The sequence below is a fragment of the Schistocerca nitens genome, chromosome 4 (assembly GCF_023898315.1).
Source record: "Schistocerca nitens isolate TAMUIC-IGC-003100 chromosome 4, iqSchNite1.1, whole genome shotgun sequence".
NCBI lineage: Eukaryota > Metazoa > Arthropoda > Insecta > Orthoptera > Acrididae > Schistocerca > Schistocerca nitens.
Genome location: NC_064617.1, coordinates 352,741,139 through 352,761,930, shown reverse-complemented (window position 1 = coordinate 352,761,930; position 20,792 = coordinate 352,741,139).

The following is a 20,792-nucleotide window of genomic DNA, read 5'->3' as shown; positions in this document are numbered from 1 at the left end:
CCGCTACTAAGAGATAACGTATTTCTCTTGGACCTACTTTATATACTTCATACGACCCAAATACACGTCAGCTACAATCTGACTCTATAGCCTTCCATAATTGCGAAAGTGTAGCCGATGCAGGATTTTGTGCACGAACTGACCTCTACATGCTACAGTGTTCGTGGCAGCTGTGTGTCTCATCTACGTCTGAGCTCTCCCACCCACTCTCTATTTCCCGCCAACTCCGACAACCTCCTCTGGCCTCTAGAAGGGAAGAAGTATCAGAAGCGGCTTAGGAAAACTATTTCAAGTGTGTGTTCGTCCTAATATTTAAGGAGCTCCTGAAAGGTTCAAAATCATGAAATATTCAATTGTTACTTTTTTACATTTTAAAAATCCCCTTACAATTGATATCTAATTTACTCAGTTCAGAATCTGTATGCTCACCATGTACATTTTAGTGATATGAGAGAAAATAAGTGTTGTGGCTAACCTGTGATAATTCCATATATATCGCTCACTCGATCTTCGTGTGTTTCATGTTTATTTACTCTTTTGTAACCCTGAAAATATTCGTAGTGAATTCTGTTCACTGAAGTCTCTGTTTTATAGGAGGATAATCATGGGTAAAAGTAATGTGACTAGAAATCCGCTGAAGGCTTTTAAGAAAAGAAGAAATGTTGGAAAGCCAAGCCGGCCGCTATGACCGAGCGATTCTAGGCGCTGCAGTCCGTAACCGCGCTGCTGCTACGGTCGCAGGTTCGAATCCTGCCTCGGGCATGGAAGTGTGTGATGTCCTTAGGTTAGTTAGGTTTAAGTAGTTCTAAGTCTAGGGGACCGATGACCTCAGATGTTAAGTCCCATAGTGCTTAAAGCCATTTGAACCATTTTTTGGAAAGCCGAAAGTAGATGTTATAACCGTAAACAATAAAGACAATAATCAAGCGTGTGAACCTAACCTTGCTGGTACACCTGCCCATTGCAGTGAAAGTGAGAAAGATAGTACTTCGCAGAAAAAGCTTGGTTCAGTTAGTGAAAAGTTTAAATGTTTTATGGGCGAATCAGATGTGAATGAAATATTTGATAAGTCAGTTTCCAACGGAATTTTTACAAACAGTGTGAGATGCATTCAGCGTAGTGAAGTCGGTCTGGAACTCTATAAAAAAAATCACGTAGTGAAATGGAACTGAAGTGTGGTAAGTGTTCATATATGACTACCTTTTGGAACAGTGTTGCAGTAACTCTAAATGAAGAAAATGGTAGCAAAGTGTATGAACACTTAATTAGATTTGTTTATGCCTTGCATACAATTGGTAAGGGTGCTACTGCAGGTGCAGTTTCCTGTGGCAAGACTCTTCCAAATCCCCCAACCAAGTTTACGAACTACAATAGATTTTAGGGCCTAAAGATGTCTGTACTGAATCTTGAAGAAAGCTGTAGAAGAGGCAACTATAGAAAACAGTGGTAATAGAGACTTGACTGCAGCATTCAATGGTACCAGACCGAAACGTGGACACACATCTCTTCATGGTGTGGTATCTGCTGCCAGTATGTATACAGGGAAAGTTTTAGGTGTAGCAGTAATATCTAAATACTGTAGCGTCCACAAAAAGATAAAGATACACATGAAAATAATTGCACAGCTGACTATGGTGGCAGTACTGGAGGAATGGAAGTGGCTGGTTTGCTGGTATATTTCAACGTTCTGTTGCGTGTGATAAAATGTGATATGTGAATTACCTTGGCGACGGTGTTTCTCAAAGTTTCAAACATATTCAGGAACTGACGATGTTATTCTGCAGAAATCAGAGTGTATTAGACACGTACAAAAACGAATGGGATCTAAACATCGGCGACTGAAAGCTTCGTACAAAAAACAAAATGGAAAGGGTTGGATGGGAAGGGAAGGTTAACTGACAGTGTAGTTGACAAAATAAATAACTATTATGGAATGGCTATTAGGTAAAACACACACAGGTCGATGAGATGAAGAAGACTGATTGGGATCGTTTTTTCCATACTTTTTCAACCGACGAAAGTCCCCATCTTTACTTGTGTCCCAAAGGAGAAAACAGTTGGTATAAGTACCACAAGGGATTGCTAACTGGTGACGTATACACTAATAAACATAGTCTGCCTGATGCGGTAATGGAGGGGATAAAACCCATTTTCATGGACTTAGCGGCTCCTGAACTGTTGAAAAATTGTGTTCATGGAAAAACTCAAAACCCCAATTACAGTGTAAATAGTGTCATATGGTCAAAAATCCCCAAGACTGTGTTTGTTTGAATAGAAGCAGTTCACTTTGGTGTCTATGATGCTATTGCTACTTTCAATGCTGGCAAAGTATTGCGAAATATGGGAATGAAGATAGGTTTCAATATGGTACGAACGATGCTTGCTTTAGACAAGGAACGTCTTCGGGCTGCTTGCAGGACTGTAAATAGCCTAGAAATACAAGTCAGAGTCAGCAGGAGGACGTCAAAGGGAAAGGTGAAGGATGAGCTTGCAACAGATGAAGATAATCCATCCTATGGATCTGGAATGCACTAAAAAGATAATTCAAACTTCGTCACTGGATCCCCAGAAGATTTATTTTTTCATACAAATTACATGTTTTCTCAGGATCTACCAAACCAAATTGCTTCAAATTTTCCGGAAATGTCACACATTCCCTTCTGTGCTACTTCACACAGCCTTTTCCCAAAAACCTGTATATTGTTGAATTTATAAAAAAAATGGCACAAAACAGTAGTGAATTTTAATTACAATAGAAAAAAATTAATCTCTAACAACTGAATTCAATTTTTTAAAAATCTCTGTGTTAAATTGTAGCAAATACTCCAATAAATAACCTGTAAAAATTTCAACTTTCTAGCTCAAATACTTTATGAGAAAACATGTACTTTATAAGCGCTATTTTAACATCGGAAAGATAGGGCTTTCCGGAGCCCCTAAGTGATCAGCTTTTGTGGAAACAAGTAAACAATCGGAAGTCTTTGATTCAACGACAATGCCGGCCATGAGAGCAGCGCCTCACGGTGTTTACGCCTTAATTGCTGACCCCAGTTGCGCCTTACTTTTCAGCTTCGGCATATTTCTCAGACACTTCTGCGAAATTTATCAGCATCAACATTAATAAGGGTCATGTCACTCTGTTCATCTTTTCAAGTAGTACATCATTCCATTAAAAAAAAAGAAAACATAGTTGTTTCAATATCTCAGTTGAAAGTAGAGTTAAGTGTGTTAACCATACATCTAGGCTACGTGCCCCTCCCTCTGCGTACCATCATTTTCTCAAAATCTCATAAAGCTGTCTTTATCCGTTCTCAAAATAAAGCGGGCGTTATGTCTTACGTGATTCGCCCTGTCTGTCTTCCGTCGTTCAATTATAGTTAACTTCATTGTGACTAAGTTCTCAGTACACAGGATGTTAAAAAAGACCATTCCATATTTTGAGAGGTGGTAGTATGAACCAAAATAAGAAAAAAAGTCCACTAAACATGGGCTCTAAAATGCATAGCTTAAAGAGCTTTAAGACTTGTTAATCTTGACTATTCTCAAACACATCTCTTCTACTGCGAGCTCCTTGCTATTATGAAAGACTTACAGAATGCAGTAGACAAATGAGGAGGAGGAGGAGGAACAGCAGCAGGAGGAGATTACTATTCAACGTCCCGTCCATATCGAGGTGATTAGAAAAGGAAGGAAGATTGGGTTTAATGTCCCTTCGACATCGAGGTCATTAGAGACAGAGCACAAGCTCGGATTGTGTCGGAGATGGGGACGGAAATCGGCCGTGCCCTTTCGAGCAACTATTATGATAAGTGATATAGGGAAATAATGGAAAACCTAAATCAGGATGGTCGAACTCGGGTTTGTACCGTCGTCCTTCGGAACGTGAGTCCAGTGTACCAACCACTGTGCTACCCTACTCGGCATAGAGAAATGAGAACACGTTACTCTTTTAATGTCCGTGGATACAGCATACAGTAAACTTCTGTTAATATTATTACTGTAAATCGTATTCACAGCTCTGTGTTAGCGCACTGCAGTTGGACCAGTTTGTATTTTGATAAGTCTGTGAAATGCTGTTAATTGTAGTTTTATGTTTGCATTTACGAGCATAATGGAGGTGTCTTATTCCTCATGGGAATAGCAGACAGTATCTTCTGTTACAGTCTGACAATGGAATCAGTCGTTGAACCCGTGTCATGTATGCTGGAAATTCTTCCATTATACTGGTAAGTGATAAGTAAAAGCACGGTCTTCGAAAGTTGTGTCCAGTGGGTCTCAGACCGGACTCCAGGAGACCAGCTGCGATACTCGTTATAGAACAAATCTTCGATCATACAAGACAAGCGAGTGCAATGTTTTATTCAAACTTGACAGAAGAGGAGCGTCAGTTATGTTACTTTCAGCAGCACGGTGCAACATGCCACACGTCAGCTGCATCACTGTCCCATGTGCACAAGAAATGTTTACACCGTAGAGGATAGTCAGCAAAGGCTTGTAGCCTCCTCGGTCACCAGACTTGTCCACTTGTGACTTTTACTTGTGGGGACTGTTAAAACGAAGAATTCTATTCTATCGCTTGAGCCTTGTCCCGCAGTTACCCAGGGTCAGCCATCGTTAATCGGATTTGGCATGTTAATGTTTAAGGGGTGGCCGGATGCCCTTCCTGCCGCCACCCCGTACCCCCCGGGACGGAATTAGTGTACCCCAACTGTCTGCGTCAAGTGTAATACATGGAATAGTGCGAAAGTGTTCAGATGTCTGCAAGCCGTGTAACTGAGGCGGAACATGGGGACTAGCCCGGTATTCATCAAGTGGTATGTGGAAAACCGCCTAAAAACCACATCCAGGCTGGCCGGCACACCGGCCCTCGTCGTTAATCCGCCGGGCAGATTCGATCCGGGGCCAGCGCGCCTACCCGAGTCCAGGAAGCAGCGCGTTAGCGCTCTCGGCTACCCTGGCGGGTACTGTTAAAACGAAGGATATGCGAAACAAATTCACACACAGTTAAAGAACTAAGACCACGATCCAGGATGTCATCAATAGCATCACAACACAAGAACTGACAAGGTATACATTGAAACGTCCCCTTAGAACAATTATACACGACTGTGCTTAAACTGACACACAATATTTTTTAGCGCAACGCAATCTGACTTTCAATAATCCCTACAAAAGAATGGCCCTGACTAACATTAACCTATACCTTTCACAAATCACTTACCTCACAAAAATCTTGGTTACTCGAACTATTGCAATACAGCGAGCGCCACTTCTGCCAGCTAAATAAAAAGATTCAAACTACGGAAGGCACTAACTACTGATAGTCATAGTTAGCAAATGAAAGATTTTAATAGAGAACAAACAATGTATTTAACTTAATATCACCAAAGTCATAATATACAGTATATACCAGTTCATGACATCCAGTCTTACAAATTTCAAAACTCCGCCATCTCTCTCCCCACATCCACCACTGCTGGCGGCTCACCTCCAACTGCACAATGCTACGCGCTGTTCACATCCAGCTGCCCAACACTACAATGGCAGACAACAATGGAAACTAGCCACAGACTGCACACAGCACAGCCAGTGATTTTCATACAGAGCACTACGTGGCGTTACCAATAAGAAAACCTAAACAGACTACTTACATAGCCCCCATGCTCCCCACAAAAATTTTGCAAATTGTTTTGGGCAGTGGCCAATACAGATTTGAAAAAAATTTTCATAATTACAATAACAAAGAAATCAAATGCACACACTTATTGATACAATGTTGGTCAAAAGCTAAAATTTTCTCACAGTCCATAAAGACAGTCCTGATCATTCATCACAGTAAAATTGCAGTGTTTTTTGTTTCAAAGTCTGAGCAGTAAAAGAGAATGCACACGGAAGTAGTGGATTTCCATGCAGTCTTGAAGAAGTAGTGTTGTCCTTCCAACGGAAAGACAGTGCTGACTCTTGACATGCAGACAGGTAATGGGCCACAACAGAGCAAACCCACCACAGAGTCAGTCGAAGTTTTGAAGAATATTGGTAGGTAGGTCATCACAGAGTAGACCCACTGTAGTCTTGGTAGAGATTACGCTATTGGTGGGCCACCAGAGGTGCAGACCCACTGTAGTCCTGGTAGAGATTGTGGTATTGGTGGGCCACCAGAGGTGCAGACCCACTGGAGTCCTTGTAGAAATAATGGTACTGGTGAGTCAGCAAAGGTGTAGACCTACTGTAGTCCTTGTAGAAATAATGGTATTGGTGGGTCATCAAAGATGCACACCCACTGTAGTCCTTGTAGAGATGGCCAGCAGCCATCTGTTGTGACTGTGCAGGTGCACAATCACCATTGAAGAGTCTTGCGGAGAATATAGCAAGTCCATAACCACCACTTGTACACTCACAAAGTTTTTGGAATTGTCCTTAGAACCAGCAATGCTGTTATCCAGTCCCTTGCTGAATTATTAACACACGTGCAAACACTAACAGTCCCTACTTCTCACATATTGTCCATATACTATGACCAACAGAAATGTGTGCAGTGAAATGGAACTTACAAGTTACTTAATTTGATGAACTGGTATCAATTACAATTTTATAACATAAGAATACAATAACAAAGGTGCAAAATACATCATTAAAAACATAATAATACAGATAACATTTGTAGTAATAGGAGCTTTACAAAAGAATAGAAATAAACATATACATCAGTGTTACAGGAATTATGACATAAGTAAATACATAAAAGATCAGAATAATTATTGAAACATCAACTTCACACATGAGCATTAAAACAGAACAGAATTAATAATGTCTAACATCTTTACAAAGTAAATAACATATTATTAATGCAAATTATATTTGAGGATAACAGTATTCCTCATCATAGTTCATGTAGCTGAGTATTAGAAAAATTCTACCACATAAGTCTTATCAGATAAACACATAAAGACAGGAAGAACATAAATACACAAGGGTACACAAACACATAATGGGATAACACAAGGAAAGGACAGGGTTTGTTTTACCGCAGTATTTTGCAAACAAAACTTTCCTTACTTCTCTGAGATCTCCCTTCATTCTTCATTATTTCCAAAAAGTCCTATCTATACCTGCTTTCTGTACTTTTCTCGTATAACCTCTCAGTGCATTTCTTCAAATTCATCGCAACTCATTCTCTTATAGGCTACCCCCTCTTAAGCTAACTTAAATCTACTGAGCTCAGATGCATAAACTAAGGGACGGGGCAATGCAGCAGCACAAAACAATTAACACACACAGCAATAACAAAACAAATGGAAATTGGCAAAGCAAGCTACAGTAAATCTAAATTACCAAGCAAATGCAACATTACAACTAATATGAGCCAATGTGCAGGAACAAGAAAAATGAATCAGTAGTAAAACTGGCTTAACAGAGTAATACAAAGTGACATTTAGTAGCACTATGCCTGGCAAACAGCCACAGCAAATGCAATAACTTATATCTAAACATGAGAAAGCTCAAGCAGAAAAAATATTACAGTAAAAATGGCCATGTTTAATACATATGTCACATCTTAACACTAGAGTGATGCATCACTGTAACTTGCTCTAGCAGACAAGTTACCAAGTCACTGAGAAAAATTATGTATGCAATTCCTGTGAAGTGGAAATGTCTTTTTGTGCTCCCTCATTTTTTTTGGAGTACATCCATCATAAAGTTATTTTTTACTGGATCTGTAGCCATAAAATATTTATATTAGTACATCTATAAAATTTTATTTTAACCAATGCTGCAGTGCAGCTAGGAACTAGATATTAAACAAAATAGGCAAAGCAAGGCGTGAAACGTCATTCACTAGCCATATGGCATTTCATAATGCAGTAAACAATCTTTCAACTAGCAAGACAATAGACATGAAAGGTTTCTCATCATTTCATTTCAGTAAATATCATAAATTAAGAACTCTACAGTGTAATCATGTTTTCCAAGTTTGAGGGTTTCGTATTTACGATGCTTTCTACAAAGAAATGTCAATAGCGAGGATAATGGCCTCCCTTTTTTTTTACCTGTGCCTCTGAAAAGGCACACACTAATGGCTTTTTCTCCAGGCGTCTGACACAGCTGGCTGCTCAAGACGCATTACGTCAAGGTCACTTGGCTTTCTTACCGAAATATTTACGACACCAGTTTGCACTACTGTGACAGTCTCATATAAAAATTTCACAATTCGAGAATTTGTGTTGCAAATCTGTAGAAACAAAATCCTATAAATATAACAGTGTCCAAAAAATATTCATCGGCCTTGTGATACATTCACGCATTTAGTCACATTTCATAACTCTTAAAGTATGATTCTTGGTTTCCAACATACTTTTTCACAAGTCAGAGTCCCTAACCACTACTCATTATTCCTTACCTTATTACACATATACATATTCGTCGACACTTCTTCAATATTTCATCATAATAAATATGTAGCATAATCAAATTCCTCATATAGCATCAGCTTATTGATCATAAACATACCGCAACAGCGTAATACACATCGTCATCATAACATCATAAAACCTCAGCCAAATCTAAAAAAAGGCATAGCTATCTGCAATAATGTCAAAACCTAAAAAAAATTCTCTGCTCGTTTCAATAGTGTCATCTACCTCAAATGTACTTTAAAAATCATGCTCCCTTACCAAATACATCATTCAAAGCTCTCATAGTATCACAATGGTTCCAAAAAAATATGAACAGTTCACAAAGTACAGACAAAATACAATTTCATAAGTGTGAAGTTACCCAACTGTGTAATTGCGTAAACATGTGTCACTGATGTAGTAAAAAAATGTTTATCTCTCAGTTAAATGATCAGATAGCTGTGTAATTTGTGTGTTAGAGAAATATGGTACCGATGTGTAAAGTTGTATAAGCAAATACCATATTAGCTAGGGCTCCTTGTGCTTGCAAAACACATGGTACACAAAGTAAGTGTGTACCCCCCTAAGGATTAATATAATTATACCGACAGGTGTTACAGATTATAGCAATGGAATGAAATGAATCACGGAAAACCTTTGTATCATTGTACTTCAAATATCTTTAAAAATAAATGTTTTAAGTACAAAATTAATCACTCAAATACGTGTACTGTAGCGCTAAACTGTGCGTCTTGTAAGATAATCTCTGTGGAAGTGTCGTAGTTATCGTCCTCCGAAAGCTAAGTTCCGCAAAAGTCAATGTACTTACCTCATGATAAACAAAAGTGAAATGCTTTGCGTATAGATATCATAGTTATTACGTACATTACCGTGATCAAGAAAGTACTATACTGTAACGTATTGTTGTGCTACGAAAAAGGCTGTCACATTGTAGCTATACCACAAAAGTTACTACTAAAACATGTTTTACTTTCCAGAATAATTCAGAAAAACTGTGCAGATATGAAACAGAAACACCGCAAATGCAACATTGTAAATTGTCACTCATTAGTAGCGTCGTGATAAAATCGTGTACCTGTCACATACACTAACCACTGTGTCATCTGGTATCTCACAGAAAGTACTTTAAATCCAGAATGTATTTTCAAGTAAACCAAAATGTTGCATTAAAATCTCATTAGCAGTACTGGTAAATGTTCTAAGTATGTGAGCCTTATAGGCGTTACATAATCGTGCAACTAACAAGCAAGAATGTACACACACAATAACACTGTGTCGTCTGTTCACAATAACAATGCATTCGTAATTTCTATTTAAATAAGTTCTCTTGGTTCATGACTGGATATTTAACTTCAAACATTGTTGCATGTTAACAGATTCTAAGTCTGACAAAGCATACTAGCAATGTAAAGTGAAAAGTTTTATGGCAAAGACAAAGTTAAAAAGCAGATTATCTTTCAATAAACGGTTTTACCTGTGAAATGTGGTGTAAACCTTTACTCTTCCTAGTACGCAGAGGTTCAACTTGTACGGAATTATCATGCGGTATACGTCGGTGAGGAATGCTAAAATTTTTCTCAAGGTTAGCGTCTATGTTATTTTTCTTTGAGTCAGCCGGCGCACGCGGCTGCCTGCGGTGCGAGTCATTGTCTGTTCCTTTGTTGGCGCGCGTCGTTATTGGGATTAGGAGACCTAACTTCTACAAATTCACCTTGACGAGAAGGCCCTGCCCTGTTTGAAGCTCGCCAGTTCTGATGGAATTCAGGTCTGTCGTTTTGTCGGTAGTTTACATAGTTTCTTGTTTGTCGGTTATGTGGTGGAGAATTTCTCCCGGAATAGTAACTGTGTGGTGGACCGTTGCGTCTGAAGTTATTCTGTCTCCCTTGATAATAATTATTTTGGTTCCCATATTGTCTGTTTCTATGGTTGTCTCTGTCACATTCATTACTATGGAAAAGCGATCTTTCTCTGTAACTATTATTCTGCCAACGGTTGTCATACGGATGGTGTCTGTTTTGGTCACGATTTGTGTTGTGAGAATAGCCTTGTCGTGTCCAGTTATTATTTCTTTCATCGCGGAATTGTGACGGATGTGACTTGTAATTGTTGTGTTCCTGTTTTCGCGTTCCGCGATTTCCGCGATTGTCAGTGTCAATTTCCAGTTCTTGTAAAAGTCCCTGAAAAGCTTCAATGTCGTCTTTGCAACGTCCTGCTAAAATAATATGTCGTAAATGTTCAGGCAATTTGATTAAGCAAATGCGGATGAGTTCTGAAGGGCTGTATGGGTTTGAAAGATATTGATTCTTATGCAACATGTCTTCAAAATATGTGACAAGACTGGAAAATTTAGATTGTTCAAAGCGTTTCATCATCATGGTGCTATGTTTTACTCGGTCTTGTGTAGCTTGAGACCAATATGCTGAGAGGAAGGCATGGTAAAATTCTCCTTCACTGTGACAATCGTGAATGACCGATCGCATTCTTACAGCTGGTTCATTCTCTAAATAGCCACACATAAATTCTAATCTGTGCTCTAATGACCAGTTGGGAGGAAAACAATGAGAGAATTGATGAAGCCATGTTTGTGGATGAATGTCGTTGCCAGAATTCGTACATGTTTTGAATTTACGTATAGTAATGAACAGCTTGTAGTCAAAATCATCGTGTCGACGAGTAGCATATCGGTCATTGTTACGTCGTGTCGGCGCTTCCATCTCTTTCATAATTTCCGAAATGCCCTGTGTTATTATTTTGTGGCTTTTCAGTATTTCTATGTCTCTCTTCTCGTATTGGAGCGCGAGTGTCCTCTGAAATACGTAATTTTTGTATTACTTGTGCCAACTGATCTTGTACTTCCCAGATTTCTCTTTTGTGTTGCGTATTAATTTGATTCTGATTTTGTTTCAATTTCTTAATTTGTTCATACTCCTCTGTATCATTAAAGACTACCGGTTTTGTGTCATTCAGATTATCATCTACCTTCGTAGATAAATTATTTAGCTGATCCGAATGTTCAACTACTTTCTCTGAACTAATTTCCTCCATGAACAATAGTTTGCAGTTCTTTTATGGCTGCTTCGTGATTCTGTAATGCATTTTCATGCCGCGAAAAAATAGGTTGAAAATGCTCACAAATCTGTGTTTTTACGTCATTACAGACTTTTTGACATTTCGATTCGATTTTATGTAACTCAGTAGTTAAATCTTCACGTGTTTGTTCAAGTGTGGTGTCTAACTTTTGAAGCTTTTGCTGTGTTTGTCTCTGATTTTGTTCCATTGTGTCTAACTGTTGCTGTGTTTGTCTCTGATTTTGTTCCATTGTGTCTAACTTTTGAAGCTTTTGCTGTGTTTGTCTCTGATTTTGTTCCATTGTGTCTAACTTTTGAAGCTTTTGTCCCATTTGTTGCATTAATTGTAATAACAATGCACTCGTGTCTGAAACATGTTCCTCAGTGCTATTCGGCAATGCATTTGAACCGGCAATATTCGCAGTTTGAAAAGCAGAAAATGTGTCTTGACTTATTTGAGAAAACGGTGTGGACGCAAAACCTGAATCTACAGTATTTGCAAGATTGTGTCCTGTCATTTCGGATTCCTGAGGCGAACTGTTGCCGATCGATCGATCGATAATGCTTCCCTGTTCACTAATTGTTTCACTGTCTACACCATTGTTTGCAGCCCGCTCCATTTCTCTATGTACAATTACCAAACTACTACTTTGAACATTAGTTAATTCATTACTCGGTGGCGCTAACACACTGCTTTCGTCTTCACTGTCGTTTCTCAGTTTACTTTGAAGCCTAGTATTACGTTTTTCACACGCCATTATTGTCACAATATTTCACACGATAACACAGAAAAGCACAATTTGAAGAGCAAAAATAAGAGAACACATTAAAGTAGCACTGAAAATAATATCTCGTTAATTGCAAGCGCAGCTGCGAAATACTTGGTGCAAATCTACATGCATGCCACAACTGTTTTACTGTACAACAATGAAAAACTACAACTACAAAGGAAATTCTTTCCATAATTACGCGCTAGAAATAAACAAAAGCTACACTAATTACACAAACTACAAGAAAAAAATCAGAAGATTCCAGTGAGGTATCCTCGGCTAAGGGTCGACATATGAAACGTCCCCTTAGAACAATTATACACGACTGTGCTTAAACTGACACACAATATTTTTTAGCGCAACGCAATCTGACTTTCAATAATCCCTACAAAAGAATGGCTCTGACTAACATTAACCTATATCTTTCACAAATCACTTACCTCACAAAAATCTTGGTTACTCGAACTACTGCAATACAGCGAGCGCCACTACTGCCAGCTAAATAAAAGATTCAAACTACGGAAGGCACTAACTACTGATACGGATAGTTAGCAAATGAAAGATTTTAATAGAGAACAAACAATGTATTTACCTTAATATCATCAAAAGTCATAATATATATAGCAGTTCATGACATCCAGTCTTACAAATTTCAAAACTCCGCCATCTCTCTCCCCACATCCACCACTGCTGGCGGCTCACCTCCAACTGCGCAACGCTACGCGCTGTTCACATCCAGCTGCCCAACACTACAATGGCAGACAACAATGCAAACTAGCCACAGACTGCACACAGCACAGCCAGTGATTTTCATACAGAGCGCTACGTGGCCTTACCAATAAGAAAACCTAAACAGCCTACTTACAACATGACTCTCCACATGTGTGCTGGAATGGGCAGATGAAACTTTCAGCACCTACTGTGAAGGTGAATAATCATTTGAGTGCATTAAATTTCATTTTATGTTATGATCATGTGTTGATTTTACGGGCCATTTTACGCGCCACATCCTGTATAACTTCCTTGTTGAGGATAGATTCATACTTCGTGTGTCATACGACGAAAAAGAATTGCGTCGCACTGATTAAGAAGAGCGTGTTAGCTCTATCTCCCAGTTTGCTTCGTGAACCACGTTTAGCCAGTCAACGGTTAGAATGAAGGCAATGCCTTACATGAAGCAAGGGTTCCCTGTACCTTTTTTATTAATAAAATGTTCCGAAGATAATGACTGACCTAAATTGCGTCTCAAAAAGTTGGACAAACCGTTCTCTTTCTTCTCTAGATTAAATTTCTGCTGAAGAGGGCAGAGAGGTTAGCTTTAAAGGCTGGGACTTAATTTTCTCTTAGCTTGAGTGGAAGCGCTGTAGATATTTCATGGCGGAAAATTAATATTTAACAGCGTATCTGGCTGCAGAAATATCCTGCAAAGTTCGAAACAGCAAGGTAATAATATTTATGGCTCTACATATGCACTCATAAACGAAGTAGCACACGAGAGACTATACTGAACGTCTACTTTATATGTACATTGTGTATTTTCTGTTGGCAACAAGAACTGTTCACGAATGTTATACTTTTATTTCAGTGGTCAGTTGCTTTTTTTCTGTGATACGCACGGAAGTATTTCCGTTAGTGTCGGTGGGAGTCCTTGTCAACGTGGTTTGTGGTGTTCAAATTAAAGGAATCTTCTAACTTAATCATCTGAATTCTTGAATGTGGCTAGCACTCGGCCGGCCGTTGTGGCCGTGCGGTTCTAGGCGCTTCAGTCTGGAGCCGCGTGACCGCTACGGTCGCAGGTTCGAATCCTGCCTCGGGCATGGATGTGTGTGATGTCCTTAGGTTAGTTAGGTTTAAGTAGTTCTAAGTTCTAGGGGACTGATGACCACAGATGTTAAGTCCCATAGTGCTCAGAGCCATTTGAACCTAGCACTCGAGTTGCTGCTTGTGTCACTGGCTTCTCATACAGACCAAAAGCATAATGAAACCAAGGTAACTGTAACAAAAAATTTAAAGTTGCTAATTCTCTTCTATAGTTTATAGAAAGGAAGTGGGCAGATTTAGTGTATGAAATGGGATGGGAGTGGAAGAAGTTTGGTCACAGATTGAGAAGGCAAAGATTACAATACGGATTAAATTATGAAAGATAGATCTGTATCGCCTTCGTAGGGGCTTCATCAGATCAATGATGATTTTCAAAATAGACCCTGAAGTCGTCAAGATCGGAATGTACAGTCTGTGGGGTGTAGTACACCAAGTAATGTCTGGCGGGCGGCAAGGATTCCCAGCCCGGCAGTGAAAAATGTGATGTGCTTGTATGAGGTGCCGTCTGATGATGGGAGCCAGCTTCTTTCGCGTCCAGTTCAAAATGACGTTTTGGTCCCTATACAACAATCGATGTTCGATCGTCTCGGGAATCCGCTAATGGTTGCAGAGAGGGATCTAGGCAAGGCTAGTTTACTTAGGTACAATATGTTCATTAATCTTAACATTAATCATATATACACATTTTCTCTAAGTGAGTCGTTCCACATCATTTCGCTAAAAGAATCGTTCACTGGGTCTATAGAACTTGTAATTAACTAAATAACTCACTGTAGGTAATGTGTTAGTTATAGCTTCCCTGAACAAAGATGGGTATTATTCGATGGAAGACGCTGATCCACACCCTGGGTAGATTGCTCAGCGGGAACTTCGCTGCTAGGGGAGCGGCGGAAGAAGGCGAAGCAAAATACTGAATATGAACGACGAGCAGCTGCGAAGCACTCCCTCGCCCGGTTGCTTTAAGGTTTGGTAGGAGATGACAAAGTATTATGGTACATAATTTGTAACGACGTCTGGAGGCAGCGGTGGAAGGAAAGAATGTATTGATTGAGACAAAGAAGACTTGTTGGAGGTGATCGAGGTAACGTGTTTTTTACCTACGTCATATGGCTTTGATGTTTTGCACCTTATTGTCCCAATTGATCCTTATCATATCAAATACTTTTTTAGGCGGGAATCAACAGCAGAAATATATCGTAGAAAATGCATGACACGGTGCCGCATTGTAATTTTGTGTACATTCCGACAGATTTCGATATTTGACCATCATCGTGGAACTATACCAACGTCAAATGACGAAAACAAAGTGTAATAACCTACAAAGTCAAAGTCACAAGTGAAAACCTATCGTGATTTGATACTTATGAAAGAAAAAATTAAGCTTTCATATGTCATACAGCATACAACTTAAGATTAACATCTTCATTACAGTCACAACATTGTGCACAACGAATCACAAAGCTTCACAACGAGATGATGTGACCCAGTCACTGGCTAACGACAAACTGAACGTTACGACTTTGGGTGTGACCAAAGAAAGTGTTCGCAGTATGAGCCCAAAAAAAATGGCAAAGATAGACACCAAGGCAGTTATCGCATCGACTGAAGTATATTCTCTCTGTCCGTCGCCTCCTTCCCCCTCTCTGACCATCCCCACCATATGGTATGTAAATATATATACTGTTATATTACATTTTTGTTTATTATATGTATAATAAATATATTTATACAGGGTGTTACAAAAAGGTATGGCCAAACTTTCAGGAATCATTCCTCACACACGAAGAAAGAAAATATGTTATGTGGACATGCGTCCGGAAACGCTTACTTTCCATGTTAGAGCTCATTTTATTACCTCTCTTCAAATCACATTAATCATGGAATGGAAACACACAGCAACAGAACGTACCAGCGTGACTTCAAACACTTTGTTACAGGAAATGTTCAAAATGTCCTCCGTTACCGAGGATACATGCATCCACCCTCCGTCGCATGGAATCCCTGATGCGCTGATGCAGCCCTGGAGAATGGCGTATTGTAACACAGCCGTCCACAATACGAGCACGAAGAGTCTCTACATTTGGTACCGGGGTTGCGTAGACAAGAGCATTCAAATGCCCCCATAAATGAAAGTCAAGAGGGTTGAGGTCAGGAGAGCGTGGAGGCCATGGAATTGGTCCGCCTCTACCAATCCATCGGTCACCGAATCTGTTGTTGAGAAGCGTACGAACACTTCGACTGAAATGTGCAGGAGCTCCATCGTGCACGAACCACATGTTGTGTCGTACTTGTAAAGGCACATGTTCTAGCAGCACAGGTATGAAATCATGATAACGTGCTCCATTGAGCGTAGATGGAAGAACATGTAGCCCAATCAAGACATCACCAACAATGCCTGCCCAAACGTTCACAGAAAATCTGTGTTGATGACGTGATTGCACAATTGCGTGCGGATTCCCGTCAGCCCACCCATGTTGACTGTGAAAATTTAAAATTTGATCACGTTGGAATGAAGCCTCATCCGTAAAGAGAACATTTGCACTGAAATGAGGAGTGACACATTGTTGGATGAACCATTCGCAGAAGTGTACCTGTGGAGGCCAATCAGCTGCTGATAGTGCCTGCACACGCTGTACGTGGTACGGAAACAACTGGTTCTCTCGTAGCACTGTCCATACAGTGACCTGGTCAACGTTACCTTGTACAGCAGCAACTTCTCTGACGCTGACATTAGGATTATCGTCAACTGCATGAAGAATTGCCTCGTCCATTGCACGTGTCCTCGTCGTTCTAGGTCTTCCCCAGTCGCGAGTCATAGACTGGAATGTTCCGTGCTCCCTAAGACACCGATCAATTGCTTCGAACGTCTTCCTGTCGGGACACCTTCGTTCTGGAAATCTGTCTCGATACAAACGTACCGCGCCACGGCTATTGCCCCGTGCTAATCAATACATCAAATGAGCATCTGCCAACTCCGTATTTGTAAACATTGCACTGACTGCGAAACAACGTTCGTGATGAACACTAACCTGTTGATGCTACGTACTGATGTGCTTGATGCTAGTACTGTAGAGCAATGAGTCGCATGTCAACACAAGCACCAAAGTCAACATTACCTTCCTTCAATTGGGTCAACTGGCGGTGAATCGACGAAGTACAGTACATACTGACGAAACTAAAATGAGCTCTAACATGGAAATTAAGCGTTTCCGGACACATGTCCACATAACACATTTTCTTTATTTGTGTGTGGGGAATGTTTCCTGAAAGTTTGGCCGTACCTTTTTGTAACACCCTATATACCATATGGTATCCAGTGGTTATATATAAACATGTGAGTATTCGAAAAAACGTTGTATCACAATTGCAAAGGATAAGTGACGAACTTCCGGAGTTTAAAGATTGTAATCAAAGAAATATGATTCTTTTGCTAGCAATGTATCCACTTCATACATAAAGTGGGTATAAAAATAAACTCGTATTAGAATGCAAAATTGTGACAAAATTTCAAATCAATTGGTGAAGAACTTTTGGAGATATACGATTTTGAACAAACGAACATTTGCATTTTTATTTATGTCGATAGATGTAGGAAAGTATTTATACACAACTGTAATAGGGCTTGTATGTACAACATAATATCAATGGACACCATTAAGTTTATCATGTCTGTTATATGAATAACTGTGGTTTTACAATCATGGAAGAACATAGTCAGTTATGTGATACATCAAGATATTTCACGTCGAGAAAACCTGAAATACAAACTATGACGAGCTTGAATACAATGAATGTATCTCTCACTAGCTTGAGCCAACGGGTACAGTGAGACTCATATCAAGAAGTGTACAATTATTAAGCAAAGGAAAGCACAATTTTGGAAAATTATGTTATATGCATAGCATAATGTCAACAGGCGCAATGAAAATATGTGAAGTCATTTTATATGAAGAGCTGTCACTTTCTAATCAAGAAACAATATAGTGAGTTTGCTACATTAAAATCTACCATAGATAGATAAAACTTTAAACACTAGCAGAAAAATGGTAAAAACAGTGAAAGTGTGTCTCATTAACTGGAGTCATTCTAAGAAGTGAGAAATATCTCTAGAGTTGAATAGTCCTTAGATGAGGGAAATGTAGTTATCAACAACAAGATGAATAAAAAGTATAAAAAACTTCTACTTCCATTATAAGATGAGTTATTATACATTTTTAAAATATCTGAGTGAATAGCGGAGCACCAACAGGGAGATATACTCAATATTTTATCTCATATATACATCTTACTAGTCATGAATTTTATGACTACAGTTTTCAGGAGTATGACTCCTTGCCTAACATTACAGGTATATTTAACATGTACATATGGTTAGTTAAAAACACTACTAGTACATCCCACTTAAAGTGATTGTTCCGAGTAACATGTAATACACACTTCACTAGTTCATATGAAAAGTAAACCAGCATGCTAAAGTACAATATCAAACCACAAGGATTAGTTAGAACTAATATATGAGCAGCAGCCTAGATTAACAGCTACAGTAAAACTTCCAGTGATCAGAGATAGTTACAAATAAAATAAAGTCCTTCAGTGTGACACATTGAGAGATACCAAGAAAATATGAAATGGAAACGAGATAAGGCTCAATACAGTGCATGTATTTCTCATTAGCTACACCCCAAGTGTACAGTGAACTTAACACTAGAAACTGTACAACTTTTAAATGAAAAAAATTACAGTTATTAAAAATTACGATGTGTTTGTGTAGCATAATGCCAACAGACACAATAAGGATATGCCAAGTCGTATTATATGAACAGATGGCCTTTTTCCAATTCAGAAACAGCGCAGTCAGTTATGTGATACAGTAACATCTAAAATCGATAGCTAAAATTGAAAATATAAACAAAACAAGAGTAAAAGCAGTGTAAGACTATCTCATTAACTGGTGCCATTATAAAAAGTCCAGAATATCTGTAGTTTATGAAATGTATTCGCAAATTGTGGATAAGATATTACACTAGCTATATGACTTACCAAGACAAATGAAAATTTGTACTGACCGGGACTCGAACCAGGATTTTCCGCTTGTTGGAAGCTGTCGCCTCAACCAGTCGCCTTTAGAACATGGGCAGCTCGTTTTATTTCTAGAATTTTTTTCAGAGACTTGTAGCTTATTGACGCATAATAGGTTCCACTTACTTGTGTTATTAAACTACATATTTGTTTCAGTTATGCGAACCCATCTGTATGCGTTGAGTATTCTGTGATCTGTAAACTGACCTGATCCCAGTCATTAAGATACATCGTGCAAGGTGATCCACAGAACGTGTAACTAGCCAACGGATGCCCAAGGATGGATGGTAGGTTGTCGTATTTTGCTCTGATGAAGGACGATGATAGGTTTGTCAAGGGCACCATTGCATCTGTAGCAGATATATCCTACGTAAGAGTACCAATTACCTCCTTTTGACTATACATGTTTTACTTTTCTTTATTTTCATCTTATAACCTTATCAAGACGCTACCCGTTCCTTTCAACTGTTCTTTCAAGTCTTTTGTCGTCCTTGAGACAATCACAGTGTCATCAGCAAACCTTAATTATTTTTATTACTTCTCCCAGAACTTTTTGTAATTCCAAATTTCTTCTTAGTTTCCTGGAGAATTTTAAATTTCTGTGCTTTTAAAGGAAGTTGCCAATCTTTGCACCACCTTGAAATCTTATCAAGATTAGAAGTTAGTTACAATGTGGAACGAGCCATTTTCCAGAATATGTATACACAATTAGTTTTAACAGTAATGAACATATTATCTGTCACTCCTACTCATCCAAATACGCTTAGGAACTAGTGTTTGTTTCCGGCTGCCAGTTTTTAAATAAAAATTAGTCAATGGTAAACAAAGAGTTGTCCAAAAAAATGGGTCAAGTGGTTCTGAGCACTATGGGGCTTAACTGCTGTGGTCATCAGTCCCCTAGAACTTAGAACTACTTAAACCTAACTAACCTAAGGACATCACACACATCCATGCCGGAAGCAGGATTCGAACCTGCGTCCGTAGCGGTCGCGAGGTTCCAAACGGTAGCGCCTAGAACCGCTCGGCCACTCCGGCCGGCAGAGTTGTCCAGAGGAAATGATTTTAGATTAGATTTGAAACTTGCTTTGCTACTTGTCAGATATTTTATGTTGTTGGGCAAATAATCAAAGATATTTGTTGATGCACAGTAAATTCCTCTGTGAGCCACTGCCAGCTTTAATGATGGGTACTAGAGCCTTTTTTTCTTCTAGTGTTTTGTAAGTATGGACTTCGCTATTCTTCTCAAACTGTCGTGGGTTATTTATGACAAATTTCACTAGCGAACAGGCCTACTAGCATATCGCAAGGTCGGTCGCCTTCGTTGGTGTCACAGGCCACTGCCTCTTGTCAGCGCGCCTGCTCTTTTCCCCTCTAGATAGGAGCACCTGCCGCTGTTCGCGCAGCATTTACGAGCGAGCAGCCGCCATGAACCTCGGGTTCTGCGCAGGACATTCTTCTGCTACTGTCTGACGTGCCTCTAACAGCACAGCCCTTCATAAGGAATGAAGGTTACTAATATACAATTGAATTAAAACAACATAACATCGTTTTTTATTTAATTTGTTATTTTTGAATGAGTTAGGCAGACGAGGTAAACCAACGCTACAAGTATGATTTTTGTAAACTGTAGTATTATCACG